This window comes from Mastomys coucha, unplaced genomic scaffold (assembly GCF_008632895.1).
Source record: "Mastomys coucha isolate ucsf_1 unplaced genomic scaffold, UCSF_Mcou_1 pScaffold12, whole genome shotgun sequence".
NCBI lineage: Eukaryota > Metazoa > Chordata > Mammalia > Rodentia > Muridae > Mastomys > Mastomys coucha.
The window spans coordinates 48,214,412-48,228,921 of NW_022196894.1; the positions used below are offsets into that span (position 1 = coordinate 48,214,412).

The 14,510-nt window shown below is 41.8% G+C and overlaps 1 long non-coding RNA gene across 4 annotated transcripts in view; it reads left to right on the forward strand.

Annotated features, from left to right (window-relative positions):
* LOC116085976 overlaps window positions 1–14,510 on the forward strand; it is an 80,666-nt gene that overhangs the window by 39,532 nt on the left and 26,624 nt on the right. The window lies entirely within an intron of this gene.

Genomic DNA, 14,510 nt, shown 5'->3' on the forward strand with positions numbered 1-14,510 from the left:
TAGGGTCAGCATGGTCCTATTTACCTTGGCTGAGGCCATTCTTTCCATCAGCTTCCACAAGAGCAGTGCTTAAGCCCCGAGAAGATTTCTAGGGCCAATAGAAGTATCTGAGACTGGAGAGCAAAACAAACAAGCTATGACTCACTGTACTAAATGAAAGATGTAAGACTGAAACAATAAATGTTCAATTAGCTATCCCAGAGTTATAAAATATCATCTTCATTAATTGTCAAATTTAATTTCATTGATATTGTATACATGTGGAGGAGGAGGTTTATAGATAATATACTTGCATATTTTAGGGATTCTCAAATTATCACGATTGCTTGTAGGAACCACTCCATCCAGGCCTTCCTCTTAAGTGTGTAAAGGTGATGATAACTGTACCTATTCTATAGATTTGGAAATTCAAGTGCTCAATGGAAGGGTGACCTTTTCCCCTCCCCACTTTGACATTTCACTTTCCTTCCTTCAAATGGAAGAAGAAAATGGTCAAGAGTTTGAAGCTTTGGCTGTGGTAACTCCCTCAGTTTTGTCTTTCATTCTCTCCTTCAATGTGACCAAGATAGAGAGTAGGTGTCCTCACTCCACTCGGCAAGTGGATGGATGCTCTTTGTCTAAGAAGGACCTCAGCAGACCGACAAACCAGCAGCCTTTTTCCTCACACGCAGCGCTGCTCACTGAACATGGTCAGGCAGATGGCACGAGACATCCTCTAGAGAGGAGTTTCTAATAATAAAGAATAATTATTCCCAGATACTTATGTATTTGGATATCATGGTTATCACTTTATTATGACAGAGTCAAGACTGTCTGTATAAAATATATTCACTCTAACTAACCTTTTTCCTGTATGCACATGTAAGGAGGAATGGGATAGTTGAAGGCTTTTATTAGCAACTGAACATTACTGGGAGAATTTATGGTACACCTATAGTGATCTATTACATGGTCATAGTGGTTACAAATAGAACAATTTATTGGGTCTTTTATTTTGCCTATGAAATTATGTGGCCAAATTTACAAGAACTTGCTCCTTCCACCAGGAAGTTCTTTCAAACATCAGAGAAGCTAACCCTAGAGAATATGAATATTAATCAAGGGGCTTAAATCTGATGATTACTCAAACCAAGTACTGATGAATGGTCTGAAGGTGAAATCATTTTCTCCTTTTTTTTTTTCATTTTTTGTTTTGAAAAATATAGAAACTGGGGGAAAAAATCAGATGTACCACACTGACTAAAGATAGGGAAGGAGGGGCAAGCAGAGATGTAATGTTTGTAAGGCAGCAGATTGATGCACAGTCCATAGAGGGAAGTGCTGGAACCCAGTAACACAGGGAAAACAACCTGGGCAGAGTGACATTCGAAATAAATGTCACTGACAGTACTATCAAAACTGTATGAATCCAGAAGCTGAAATCGTATGGTGAACACATTTAGTGAAGAGGTAGAAGAGTAACTGCCCTTCATGTGATATTTGAGAATGGGAGTTGCTCAGTGATACCACACTTGCTCAGCCACTAGTACAGTCTTAACTACAGATGCATGTATGGACACACACACACACACACACACACACACACACACACACACACACACACACGCTTGCGCACGCATGGTAATGCTACTTTATTTCCTCACTGTGTGGACTGTTTCTGGAACGCTCTACTACTTCCTGCCCTGGCAAACTTGTGCACATCCTTTAGGAATCATCTACCCATGATGCTTCGCTTTCCTCCCCGGCCAGATCCCCTCATTGTATTTCTAGTGCTCCTAACTGGCTGAGAATCTACCTCTCCCTGATTCCCATATTAGATTGTCATTGCTGGGCAGTCCCATCAGCAGTTAATCAGTGAACTCCCTAATAGACATGTTCAACTCAACCATGACTTGTTCTCACACACCCCAGGATATGGTTTCTGCTTGTAGTGATTTGGGTATGAAGCGCTGTCCCTACAAAAAGACTCCTGTATTAAAGGTTTCATTGCCATGTGACAGAATTACCGAATGTGATGGGATTATGGACACTGTGTCTTAATCAATGGATTAAACCATGAAGAGTTGATTTTTATTATTATCTTCAATTGTTTATGTTCATGTGTATATGCTTTCAGAATTCATGTGTACCATGTGACACATGACAACCATGGGAAGCCAGGAGAAGGTATTGGCTCTGTTGGAACTGGAGTTACAGAAGGTCGTGAGAAACTTTGTGGTTGCTGGGAACCCAATCTGGAACCTATGTAAGGGCAGCCGGTGCTCCCAGCTGCTGAGCCATCTCTATAGGCTCTGTCAATAGATTTATAATCAAATGGATTATTAGGAGGTGGTTGGAACTGCAGAAGGCAGGGTCTGATTGGAGGCATAATCTGATTTGAGGTCTCTTCATCTGCTTGGCTTTTGGCTTGTTTAATGCATGAGGTGAGCAGCCACTTCCACCATGCATTGCCATGCTCTTCTGCTTGATGACAGGTTCAAATCAATAGACCCAGTTGACCTTTTGTGTTGAAATCTCTGAAACCATGAGTCCAGATAAATCTTTTCTCCCTTAAATTGTGTATGCTGGGTATTTAGTGACAGTGATGCAAAGTTGTTTATATAGTACTTAAAAGTCCATATTTAATGAACCAATGAACAAATGAGTTAGTGAATTAATGAATGAATGAATATACCGGTGGATGATTGTCAAAGAATCCATTGAGTTTCTCCTAGGCCAGTTTCTATGGGCTGTAGGACACACATTGCTTGCCCTATAAAAGGAATAACTTTTCGCAATTCCTCCAACGTCATTAACGATTTCAGCACAGGGATTCATTAATTGTTTCCCCGAAGGCCAGAAGCAGTTAAGTGGCAGAAAGGGTGAATGAAGACGAGGGAGATGATGATAATTATGTGTCTGGAAACAGATATGGCGTAGGTAAAAGACAGAGCCAGTAATGATGGTAACAGCCCTGAGGTTAATGACACCGACTCTGGAGGTGGCTAAGGTATGTAGTATCCTTCCCCTGTGCAGCATATTAAGGCCTCCAGAGAAACAAAGGCAATCAGTGTATTCTCCCTGCCCCTGTAGGGTTGCTGGGGAATTTGTTTGTCCTCTGTTTAGGAACTCAAGTACTTATCTCTTTATATGTCATCTTGTATTATGAACTCCAAATTTAAAAGGAGCTCTCCCTACCTTATCTAAACACACGGCTCACCATTCAGCTCCAGAACTCTGGGGCATGTGAATAGTTTATGTCATCTCTCCCCCACGCCACCTTTCTCCCATTTTTCTGTTAGGCTTGGTAATATATTATATGAGGTTGCCTAGTTTCTGTAATGTTCAACTTCATCTCTTGGTTTCCCTTTTCAAATATTACCTTTACACCTCTGCTTGCTTTATCTGATGATTGACACTCCTCTAGCAGTGCTTTCTAGGTCCTGATGTGCAGGATTGATGTAGTCATAAAAATAAATGGCTGGAAAGGGGGCGAGAAAGCGAAAGAGCTGTGTTTTGCTTAATCACTCACCTCTCCCACAGTGGAGCCGACGAGAAATCACAGTGCACCCATCTAGCCAAACATTTGGTTTCCCCGGTTTTTAATCATTTAGCAGGTATTTTTTTTTCTTTTTGATGAATACAGCACAGTGTCACCTTTCTGACTCATTTCTTGATTGCACTGTATAAAAAGGAAGACAGCCACAGAACAAGTAGTAATCACATAGAAGACTCTAAGCAAATCCAGAAATCATAAAGTAGAACTAGCATCCTGTTCTGTTTCTGTAATTTTCTTCAATAGTTTGATGTTAGAGCAATTTCGCTTCTTTGTTTAAAGCTACCTACATTCTTTCCAGTTCTTAATTATGAATAATGTGGACCTCGTCATATGAACACGTTAATATGATATGATAGTCTTAGTCTTTTAGAGAAACTGATGTTTTTCTCATGTATCATGTTTGATAGTATGTAGGCACAAAATCCAGGTAGCTAGCTAGCTTCTTTCATATTCTAAAATTTGAAAGATGATTATGTGAAACATTGTGGTAGGTTTTTTTCTTGATAGTTCCCACTCTGAAAAATGCCTATTATTATGGCATTTTATTTCCAAGGGAATTGGCACCAGTGTCTCTGTGGAGTAAACAAGTGTTTATCACTAGACCTTCATTTTTATTCTTTTAGTCATACACTCTCTGTCCTGGGCATATTATTTTCCATTCTATTTTAACTCTACATGAACAGCACTAATGCACAGGCAGATATTGATGAGGCTCATAAGGATTACCTTTAAAACGTCTAATACATCTAATTTTTAAATTCATACCTTGCCTCTTACCTAAGAACCATGAGCTAGCATCATGTTCTGTTTCTGTAATGTTTTTTTTCAATAGCTTGATATTAGAATAATTCCCCTTTCTTTGTTTAAAGCTACCTGCATTCTTGCTCTTGTATGGGTTTAGATTTCAAAGAGCTATTTAACTTTCTAGATGTACTCTTTCTCCTTACTATGATTACATACAAAATAAGAAGCACCCAAAGGCAATAATAAAATGAAGTTTCTTTCTCTCTCCATCTCCCTTAATTTTCAACCTAGGATTTTACAACTGAGATCCAAGAGAGGAAGTATTTATTCACTGTTTTAAATATTTATTAAAATCTCTCTCCTTGAAAATGTATACTACTGCTGCAGATATTTCTAGTTTTCCAAAAGCCAACTAGAATACAAAAAAAAAAAAAAAAAAAAAAAAAAAAAAAAAAAAGGATTTGTAGATGCCTAATTATAAGATTGAGAAATTTTTTAGGGGAGGGGGGAGTTCATTTCTTCCTGGAAATTTGAACTGTTTACTGATGGTCTTGAAGTATTTTTAGTATCAAATGACAGAAATGTAGATGAACAAAGCTGTTCTATTGAGCATATTATTTTAATAATTTGGGCCCTGTCAGTCTTGGTTCTACACTGTAACTGGTATAACACTTAATCACAACTTACTCTAGTGACATTTCCAGGTGTCTCCTTCATGATATGTAGTGAAATCACTGCAAGCTGGCTGAAACTATTGGTCATTGTATATCTTAAAATGAGTAAGCTGTCATTGGACTTTGATGTTTTGCCTAATTAGGACTTCCATTGTTGTGAAGAGACATCATAAAGAAGGAAACTCTTGTAAAGACTAGCGCTTTATGAGGGCTCGCTTACAGTTCCAGAGGTTCAGTCCATTATCTTCATGGTAGAAAGCATGCACCCTGCAGGCAGACATGGTACTGGAGGAGCCAAGAGTTCTACATCTTGATCTGAAGGCAGCCAGGAAGAGACCAGGTTTGCTTCACACTGGGGATAGCGTAAGCATTTAAGACTAAAGCCCACCTCCACAAGGACAAACTTCCTCTAACAAGCCCACTCCTCTTTCAATAAGACCACACTTCCTGATAATGCCACTTCCTATGGACCAAGCAGTCAAACACATGAGTCTATGGGGGCCAAAGTTATTCAAACCACTACAGCTGTTTTGATAGTAATTTTTAATAAAAGCATACTGCTGAGAATAAGGGCTGGGGAGATGGATCAGTAGGTAAGAGTACTTGCTATTCAAGCATGAAGACCTGAGTTCAGCATATACTCCAAAAGCGCGGCATGGCCACCCATGGTGTTTACTTTAGCGCTGAACAGAGTGGCAGAGGACAGGGGACAAGACCAGAGGATGATCGGGGCTCACTGGCTTCCCGCTTGGCCGAAAAAAAAAATGTGGACTCACTGAGTCTCTCTGTCATGGACATAAAACCGAGTGCACTGGAGGAGCACACGTACATGTGCATATTCATGCATACTACCCACCCCCAAACATACAAGACTACTGTGTCTGGAAATTCCATTCCTTGTTAGAAGTTGGATTAGAAATGAAATAGCTGTGCATGCTTGCTGTAATTATTGTGAAAGTGATGTCACTGAGCACTTCCGGCCTAGTGATACAGAGGATCTTGAACTTGGAGAGTCCCATGGAAGCTTTGCATGCTTTAGCAGAAGACAGCCTACGTTCAGATTTCAGAGAAGTTTCTAGACCCTTCCAGTCCTACCTCCTAAACGATCCAGAGAACCGCAGTTTATTCCCAGGTTAAAATCCAGCAGTCAGAGAAGGGCAGGCAAGGAAGGATCTGTTGGGATCCACAGCTCATTTATGAGTGTTTGCTCTGAGTGAGTCAGGACCCTTTAGATGTTTTAGTTCAAGTACTTAGAATATGTGGAGTGCTGACGGTGAAGACAATTTGGAGACTCCAGGCAGGGACAGCCTTATGGAAATCAGTGGCTCGGGAACTGTGTTAGTGGGAAGAACCATTCTGAGTGGCTAAGATTTGGATAGTTGCTACTATGACTGAAGCTTCTATGTAGGAGGGAACTATGAAGTCAGATCTGTTGGTGTGTTCTTCACTCTGCCATGTAAGCTACCAACCTTTAGACTGTCAATACATATTTATACAGTGTATCATGCCTCATTTCTAGCAAAAAACTTGAGGCAAGAGAAGTGACAAAGCCCCAGGAGTTCCTTGTAAACCTCTGACGGAATGCAGCTGGATACCTGTTGGAGGGTGGTATTGGTGTCTTTGGTGGTCAGTTGGGAATATGCTGTTTCTGTAATAGCCATGTAGGAGTCAGTCTCTGCTGGGAAATTATGTATCCTGATACCATTACTAAGTAGCTAATAGTTGAGTGTGGTGCATAGAATAGGTACGGCCCCATAGATTCATGTGTTTGAGTGCTTGGCCCATAGGGAGAGGCACTATTAGGAGGTATGGCCTTGTTGGACTAGGTGTGGCTTTCTTGGAGGAAGTGTGGAGGTGGGCTTTGAGGACTCATATATAAGCTCAAGCTACACCCAGTGGGGAAGATAGTCTCCCCACTGCTTGCAGAAGAGTCTTCTGCTGCCTTCAGATACAGATGTAGAGCTGTTGCCTCCTCCAGCATCAAGTCTGCCTAAAAGATGCCATGTTTCCCCCCATGGTGGTAATGGGCTAAACCTCTAAAACTGTGAGACAGCCCCAATTAAGTGTTTGCCTGTGTAAGAGTTGCCTTGGTCAGGGGGTCTCTTCACAGCAATAAAACCCAAGCTAAGACACTGAGAAACAAAGTAACTTTTAGGACCAATGTTTGACCAGGAAATACAGATAGTCTGCAGGGAGAGAACTTAGCAGCAATGATTTCAACCCTCTTAAGTTAACCTGAATCTTACCCAGCCTCAGGGAGCTGACAGTTCCACCAAGGCTCCTCCAGCTCACGTGTTTTACTCTAGCCCTGAACCTAATTTCCCAGCTCAAGGAGGGTAGGTGAGGGTTTGTGGGATACGTACCTAAGTTTTTTTTTTTAAGGTTTATTTATTTATTTTATGTGTATGACTGTACAGATGGCTTGCTCCGGCCCCGCCTCCGGCATAGTATGCTGTCTTCAGATACACCAGAAGAGGGCGTCAGATCTCATTACGGGTGGTTGTGAGCCACCATGTAGTTGCTAGGATCCGAACTCAGGACCTTCGGAAGAGCAGTCAGTGCTCTTACCCGCTGAGCCATCTCGCCAGCCCCTAAGTTGTTTTTAATTTTGCCTTTTCTTCTGTGCTCTTTCAGCCCCAGTTTTATTATCAGACACAGCATCCGTTACCTTCCCTCATCCTTCTTGGGGTCTGCTCCTTCCTACCTTCACAAGTAACCTCTCCACTTGCTGAGTCACCTCGGTGGGATGGTGAGTCAGCCGCGGCTGGTCTTCCTTCTAAGATGTCAACAGAACCATTGGCTATTAATGTAGTTAATTCTGACTCACTGTTGAGAGTTGTCCTTTGTCTCTGCACATTATTTATATCCACATTTGCTTATTTTACACACATAATATGAGTGGCTGAGAGAGGTTTCCTTTTTAAAAACTGTGGTTTTGCCCACCGTAGGGCTGTGTCTTTTCATTTCTTATTTCCTACTGATTGCTGAGAATAAGATGATCGGGTAGTGAAGTGCCTGAGACTAAATGTAGAGAAAAGGAGAGAGAAGTAGGGGGAAAGAGAAGGAGGAAGGGGAAGGGGAGGGGGAAAAGGAGAAGGGGAGAGGGAGAAGGAGAAGAGAGAGAAAGAGAGAGAGGAAGAGAGAGAGAGGGAGAGGAAGAGAGAGAGGGAGAGGAAGAGAGAGGGAGAGGAAGAGAGAGGGAGAGGAAGAGAGAGAGGGAGAGGGAGAGAGAGAGGAAGAGAGAGAGGGAGAGGAAGAGAGAGAGGGAGAGGAAGAGAGAGAGGAAGCAAGAGAGGGAGAGGAAGAGAGAGAGGGAGAGGAAGAGAGAGAGAGAGAGAGGGAGAGAGAGAGAGAGAGAGGGAGAGAGAGAGAGAGAGAGAGAGAGAGAGAGAGAGAGAGAGAGAGAGAGAGAGAGATTTAAAAAGATATAATGGCGTGGTGATATCACCTTTCTAGATTCTGTGTTTTCAAAAGGCAGGACAAGAATCAACATCGGTAATGTCTATCTTCCCAGAGGAGGCTCATCCTTCTTTTGTTGTGGAGTTTGGGACCTGGAGCTGAGCCTCTATACCTCTTATCTTTTGTACTCTACCTGCCCTGGAAATCCTCCTGCTAGCTTGTGCATATTTTCCCCGGGAATAGGATGAATTCTGTGCATCCAGGAAGGTGTGGGACAGAGCTAAAGTCTGGGTATCCAATTTTGAGATAGGGTATTAGAAAGACTATAGTTGCCACACATGTAGGGCACATCCATCCTGTAAGTGACGTTTTGATCTCTCATCTGCTATGTGTTTTTTTCCCGCTATTTCAATGGTAGAAAATAGAGTGAAAAAATTGAAAAAAGTATTAAGTCTCTCACATGCCCGACAACACAGGCTGTTTGGCAGTCATTATAAGCTTGAGTAGTATTCCGTAGCTTTGGAGTTTGGAGAAAACCCAAGTAAAGACTAGTTAGTGTGAATTATGTTTAGAGAAGTCTAATGTTATAGCAGCAATAAAGGCCTATTAAGGGAAAACAATTTTATTGCTTTTGGGTCAAGAGGCTGGAATCTTTGGCCTGAACAGAAACCTAACATCTCAGTTAGGCTGGGTTAATAATCTGGCTAAGGGACCACTCCTAGCAAGGAGGAATAATTATCCCTTGGATGAGATAATGTTCTTTTCCTTCCCAGAATTCCTGGTCCTAGTCTAATCCCTCACACAGATGTAGCCAGGCAGTTTTGTATGCCTGCCTGCTTTTCTGAATTACTGAGAACACTGAGACCTCCCCATTTCTCTGTTCTCTCTCTTTTTTCCCACACTTTGGGCTTTCTTCTTTCTCTAAAATTTCCCCACATGTGGTTGCTTGTCTGCCAGGTCACTGACCTCCGTGTCAGTTTATCTCAAATGGTGGTGTGGCTTTTTCTCTTATCAGTTTTACCCCTGTGAGCAGCTTCCAAGATTTACAGCTTGTCCCTGCGGCTTACTAAACTGTAATAAAAATTGTCCTCAAGCTGCCATTTGAATTTGTTCTTTAATTCTTTTTAATAAGGAGACAAAGAACCCAAAGAAAGCGCTACTTTGATTAACATGTGGTAACTCTAGGAGAAGCTCCTAAAACTACCAGTAAAAGTATACATGTTTGAAATTTTGTTTTTTAGATATAGGGTTCATAATTCAGATTTGATTACCTTGTGTTTTCTTTCTTCCATAAATACAAAACAGTTATATGTACCTGCTTTATAATGGTGCAGTGAATTGTAACTTGAAATTTCCAGGTCCTTGTTTCATAAAAATCCTTATGTCTTGTTGCTTTATGTAAGAATGATAGCATTTTACAAAACTATTGACAGAGATTGAATGATACAAGAAAATAATACCTGAGAAATAGTTCAGTACCTGACCTACCACAGGCATTTGATAAATGTATAATTAATACCTGCAGTGTGCTGCAGAGTGGACATTGGAGAACATTATTTGTATTCCAATAAATTTAGTAACCCAGCATTTTCCCATGCAAGATAGAACATTTAAAACTGTGAGAGACAGAATCCAGTCTGCTCCTGGTGACCTCATTTTTTTTTCTTCCTTGCATCTTCTCGTAAATTTCTCTTTTTAATTTCACTGGAGTCAGTGATGTTGATCCTACAAGGCCTCATTCTGATGTTTCAATGTGATGGGATTTCTTTTTAACACCGTTGATGGCGCTTTAAGAAAGAAGGAGAGCCAGAAGTCAGTGACCAGCTGGGCCTCTTGGGTGGCATTCCCCCACCCCCAACCCCTGTCCTGTGAAACTATCTGACCCTGTTCAAAAAGGGAGCACATTGACTAGGGGCTTGGAAGCAGGATCATGCTGCCAGAGCAGCTTGAATGGAGTCTGTGGGACCAAAGATTCTCTTTAACAGTTTCTCCTCTGCCTGTGCTGAAGGTCAAACAAACTTTTGATAACTTCAACTCCTTCAATATTTCCACGGATTTGGCAAATTCTTTGTGTTTGAGTAGACACCAGCCATGGGCTTGGAGGACAGGGTTAGAGTTGATGGTTTGATTTCATAGTAATCCTAATGTAGATAATTTTGTTGGTTCTTTCTGTCCATGAACATTGGAAGAAAACAAGCTGCTATGGAAACTCATTTATGGTGATTCTCTTTTTCTAAGAGTCTAAAATCCTTCCCAGAACACAATGGGGCCAGGGACCTATTACTAGGGTTAGGGTTCATCCACGATCCACCTTCTCTTTGCTCCCACTCTCTATCCCTCCTTCCTTTATTTTCTGTCTCATTACTTATGGCATGTGTGGGAGGTAGTCCCTCCTTAGGCAATGTTGGGAGGTTGTGTCTACTGTAGTGTAGATTTGATGCTCTGGACTCTGACAGGCTGAAATGGTATGGGAAACCCAGGGCCTATGAACAGAAGGCTCTGGATCTGCTCCATTATTAACACTGGGAGGAATAAATACCCTTGAAAGATAGAAAGTAAAGGAACTGCCTAGACAGAGAAGGGTACAGATCTGAGGGAGTCTCAGACTCCAGGGCATAGATGGCCCATGATATCTAGTCTCCCTCAATGAATAGTCATGCTATCTTGTTAGATTTCATGACCATCTTCAGAAATGAAGGCCCTTGACTTAGTGATAGCTTATTTCCAATTCCAGCAGTAGAGAAGGAACACCTCATTTTCCAGCAGTAGAGAAGGAACACCTCATTTTCCAAAGTAGATTCAATTTCCAGAATTCTAAAACTGAAAATCCCATTTATTAAATGTCAAAATTCTGTTATACACCACTTTTGTAATGTAAACCAATTTTATATACTTATTAAGCTTGGAGATTTTTTTTTTAAAAACACACTTCATTGTTATCCAGTATTTGGCTATTAACAGTTTAAATTAACTATTTAATTGTGAATTATCACATGGCATGCATAATCATCCAGGAGTTAGAGCCTGATCATTTATTAAGGCGTGCTTAAGTTCCTGAAAATGTACAGGTAATCTACCTCCAGACAAATTCCCAAGTCTCCTGACACTGCTTTTCACTGAATCCAAGATGCACATTTGGATTTCTATTACTATAGAACATGCTGCCATACTATATAGATCAATGCATCTTAGCATTGCTGGGTTCCGAGTGGAAGCTGAGGAAACTCACATGAGAGATGGAAGCTTAAAAATGAAAGCTTTATTTTCTAAGCGCTCAGGCAGGCAGACAGTTCAGGATCTGAACCATGACCTAGAATGGAGATTGTACGAATTTTTTTTTTATTTTTTTATTTTTTAAATTTAGAATGGGAACAGAGCAAGGGGGATCAGAGTGGGCTGTTGTGTATTTTGACACAAGGGGTTAAACAAGGAAGTTAACGTTGCTGACTCGGCCTTATCCGGGTCACCTGGTTTCAGGGTCCTTGAGTCAGCTTTTGCAGTCAGGCCCCCTCCTGGTCTTTGACCTGGAATCTAGAATGATAAAGGAACAAAAGAGTGGCCAAGCATCTCTTAGTCAATTAAGTTAAGACGGGCAGCGCATTTTACCACTTGTGTGCCTTAGTTTAGATAACAGAACAACAGCATCTTCCCTCTTTTAATCCTTTATTGGTTAACAGACAAACCTGAAACATCTAAGGAAGCAGGATAGGAGTTGAGTTCTGGGCCCTGGGAAAATGAACTCAATTGTGATCCTGCCTGCCAGGTGGAATTTGTTCCTGAGATGGCTGAACTCTCCTAACAGCGCTGTACCCATAAGCTAATTAAAGATACGTTCCTTAATAATGCTAAAATTAAGAGTATGAGGGCTGGGGCTTCTATAATTCAATTGGAAAGTGCTTGTCTATCATGCACAGACTGTAGGCTCAGTCCAAAACTGTATAAACTTGGTTCAGGAGTACAATTTGTAACCATAGCGCTCTGCAGTTGGAGGAAAGAAGATCAGAAGATGTTTAAACTCATTTTTAACTATGTATTAAATGCAAGGCTAGCCTGGGCTTCATGAGACGCTATTTTAAACAAATAGGCAAGCAAACAAGCATTCAGACAAACAAACAAGCAAACAAGCAAATGACAATAAAAACCCAACATGATAGTAGCAAGTAGCTTCTTAGATATACATTAATTTACAAGACATAGGAGTTTGAAACTAGTTTGCCAGCCAGGGAGATCACTCAGTGGTTAAAAGCTCTTGCCTTGAAAGCCTGCCGACTTCCGAATGTGATCATTAATCAAAATCATTAAATTGACCTTGGTTTTTGAATTCTTGAGTTTGATGTCTGTAACCCATGGTGAAGGATAAACCAGAACTCAAAGGTTATCCCCTTGACCTCTCCAGGGCATGCCCCAGTCCAGCAGTAATAGTATAATACATAAATTGACACATATATCTGTGACAAAACATGCAAGAGGAAGTCATAGATTGACTTGCAGGACTTAGTTCATTCCTTCATGGGTCAGGCAACATGGCTCAGCCTTGGCAACAGGCCCTTTTGTCCTCTGAGCCATCTCAGTGGCCCATTTCACAGAGAGGGGAGTGGGAGGGAAAAGGGGAGGGGCAGGATCAGATGTGAGAAGAGACAGGAGAGAAATCTAGAGGGTCAGGAGAAAGAATAGAAATATGTAGCAGTGGGGATGAGGAACTGGGGGTGTGTGGGAGGGGAACCACTAGAAAATCCCAGACACCAGGGATGCAAAAGTCTCCCAGGACCCAACGGGGATGACACTAACCTAAATACCCAATAGAGGGGAGATAGAGCCTGAAGAGACTACTTCCAATAGATAGGCATGGCCCTCAGTTGAGGGATGGGGCCACCCACCCATCTCAAAATTTTTAACCCAGAATTGTTCCTGTCTAAAGGAAAACCGGGGACAAAAAGTGGAGCAGAGACTGAAGGATAGGCCATCCAGAGACTGCCCCACTTTGGGATCCATCCTATCTACAGACACCAACCCCCCAACACTATTGCTGATGCCAAGATGAGCTTGCAGACAGGAGGCTCGTATGGCTGTCCTCTGAGACACTCTGCCAGCACCTAAGACAGATACAGATACCCACAGCCAACCATTGGACTGAGCCTGGGGACCCCAATGGAAGAGTTAGGGGAAGGACTGAAGGAGCCGAAGGGGATTGCAACCCCACAGGAAGAACAATATCGACTAACCTGACCACACAGAACTTCCAGGGACTAAACCACCAACCAAAGATTATATATGGATGAAACCATGGATCCTGATACATATGTAGCAGAGGACTGCCTTATCTGGTATCAATAGGTATCTGGAGGCTTGTTGACCCAGCAAAGGGGGATGCTAGAGGGATGAGGCAGGGGTGGGTGGGTGGATTGGGGAGCGCTGTCGTTAGAGGCAAAGAGGAGGGTGGATGGTATGAGGGGGTTGTGGAGGGGAGACCAGTAAGGGGAGGACAACATTTGAATTGTAAACAAATAACATAATCAATAAAAAGAATACCAGTCAGAATGGCTAGGATAAAAAGCTCAGGTGACAGCAGATGCTGGAGAGGTTGTGGAGAAAGAGGAACATTACTTCATTGCTGGTGGGATTGCAAACTGGTACAACCACTCTGGAAATCAGTTTGGCGGTTCCTCAGGAAATTGGATATAGTTCTCCCTGAGGACCCGGCTATACCACTCCTGGGCATATACCCAAAAGATACTGCAACATGTAATAAGGACACATGCTCCACCATGTTCATAGCAGCCTTATTTATAATAGCCAGAACCTGGAAACAACCCAGATGTCCCTCAACAGAGGAGTGGATACAGAAATTGTGGTACATCTACACAATGGAGTACTACTCAGCTATTAAAAACAATAAATTTATGAAATTCTTAGGGAAATGGATGGATCTGGAGAATATCATCCTGAGTGAGGTAACCCAATCACAAAAGAACAAACACAGTATGCACTCTCTGATAAGTGGTTATTAGCCCAGAAGTTTGAAATACAGGAAGAACAACCCACATTCCACAAGGAACACAAGAAGAAGGAAGACCAAAAGGTGGACACTTCATTCCTTTTTAAAAGGGGGAACCAAATACCCACGGAAGGAGTTGCAGAGATTAACTATGGAGCAG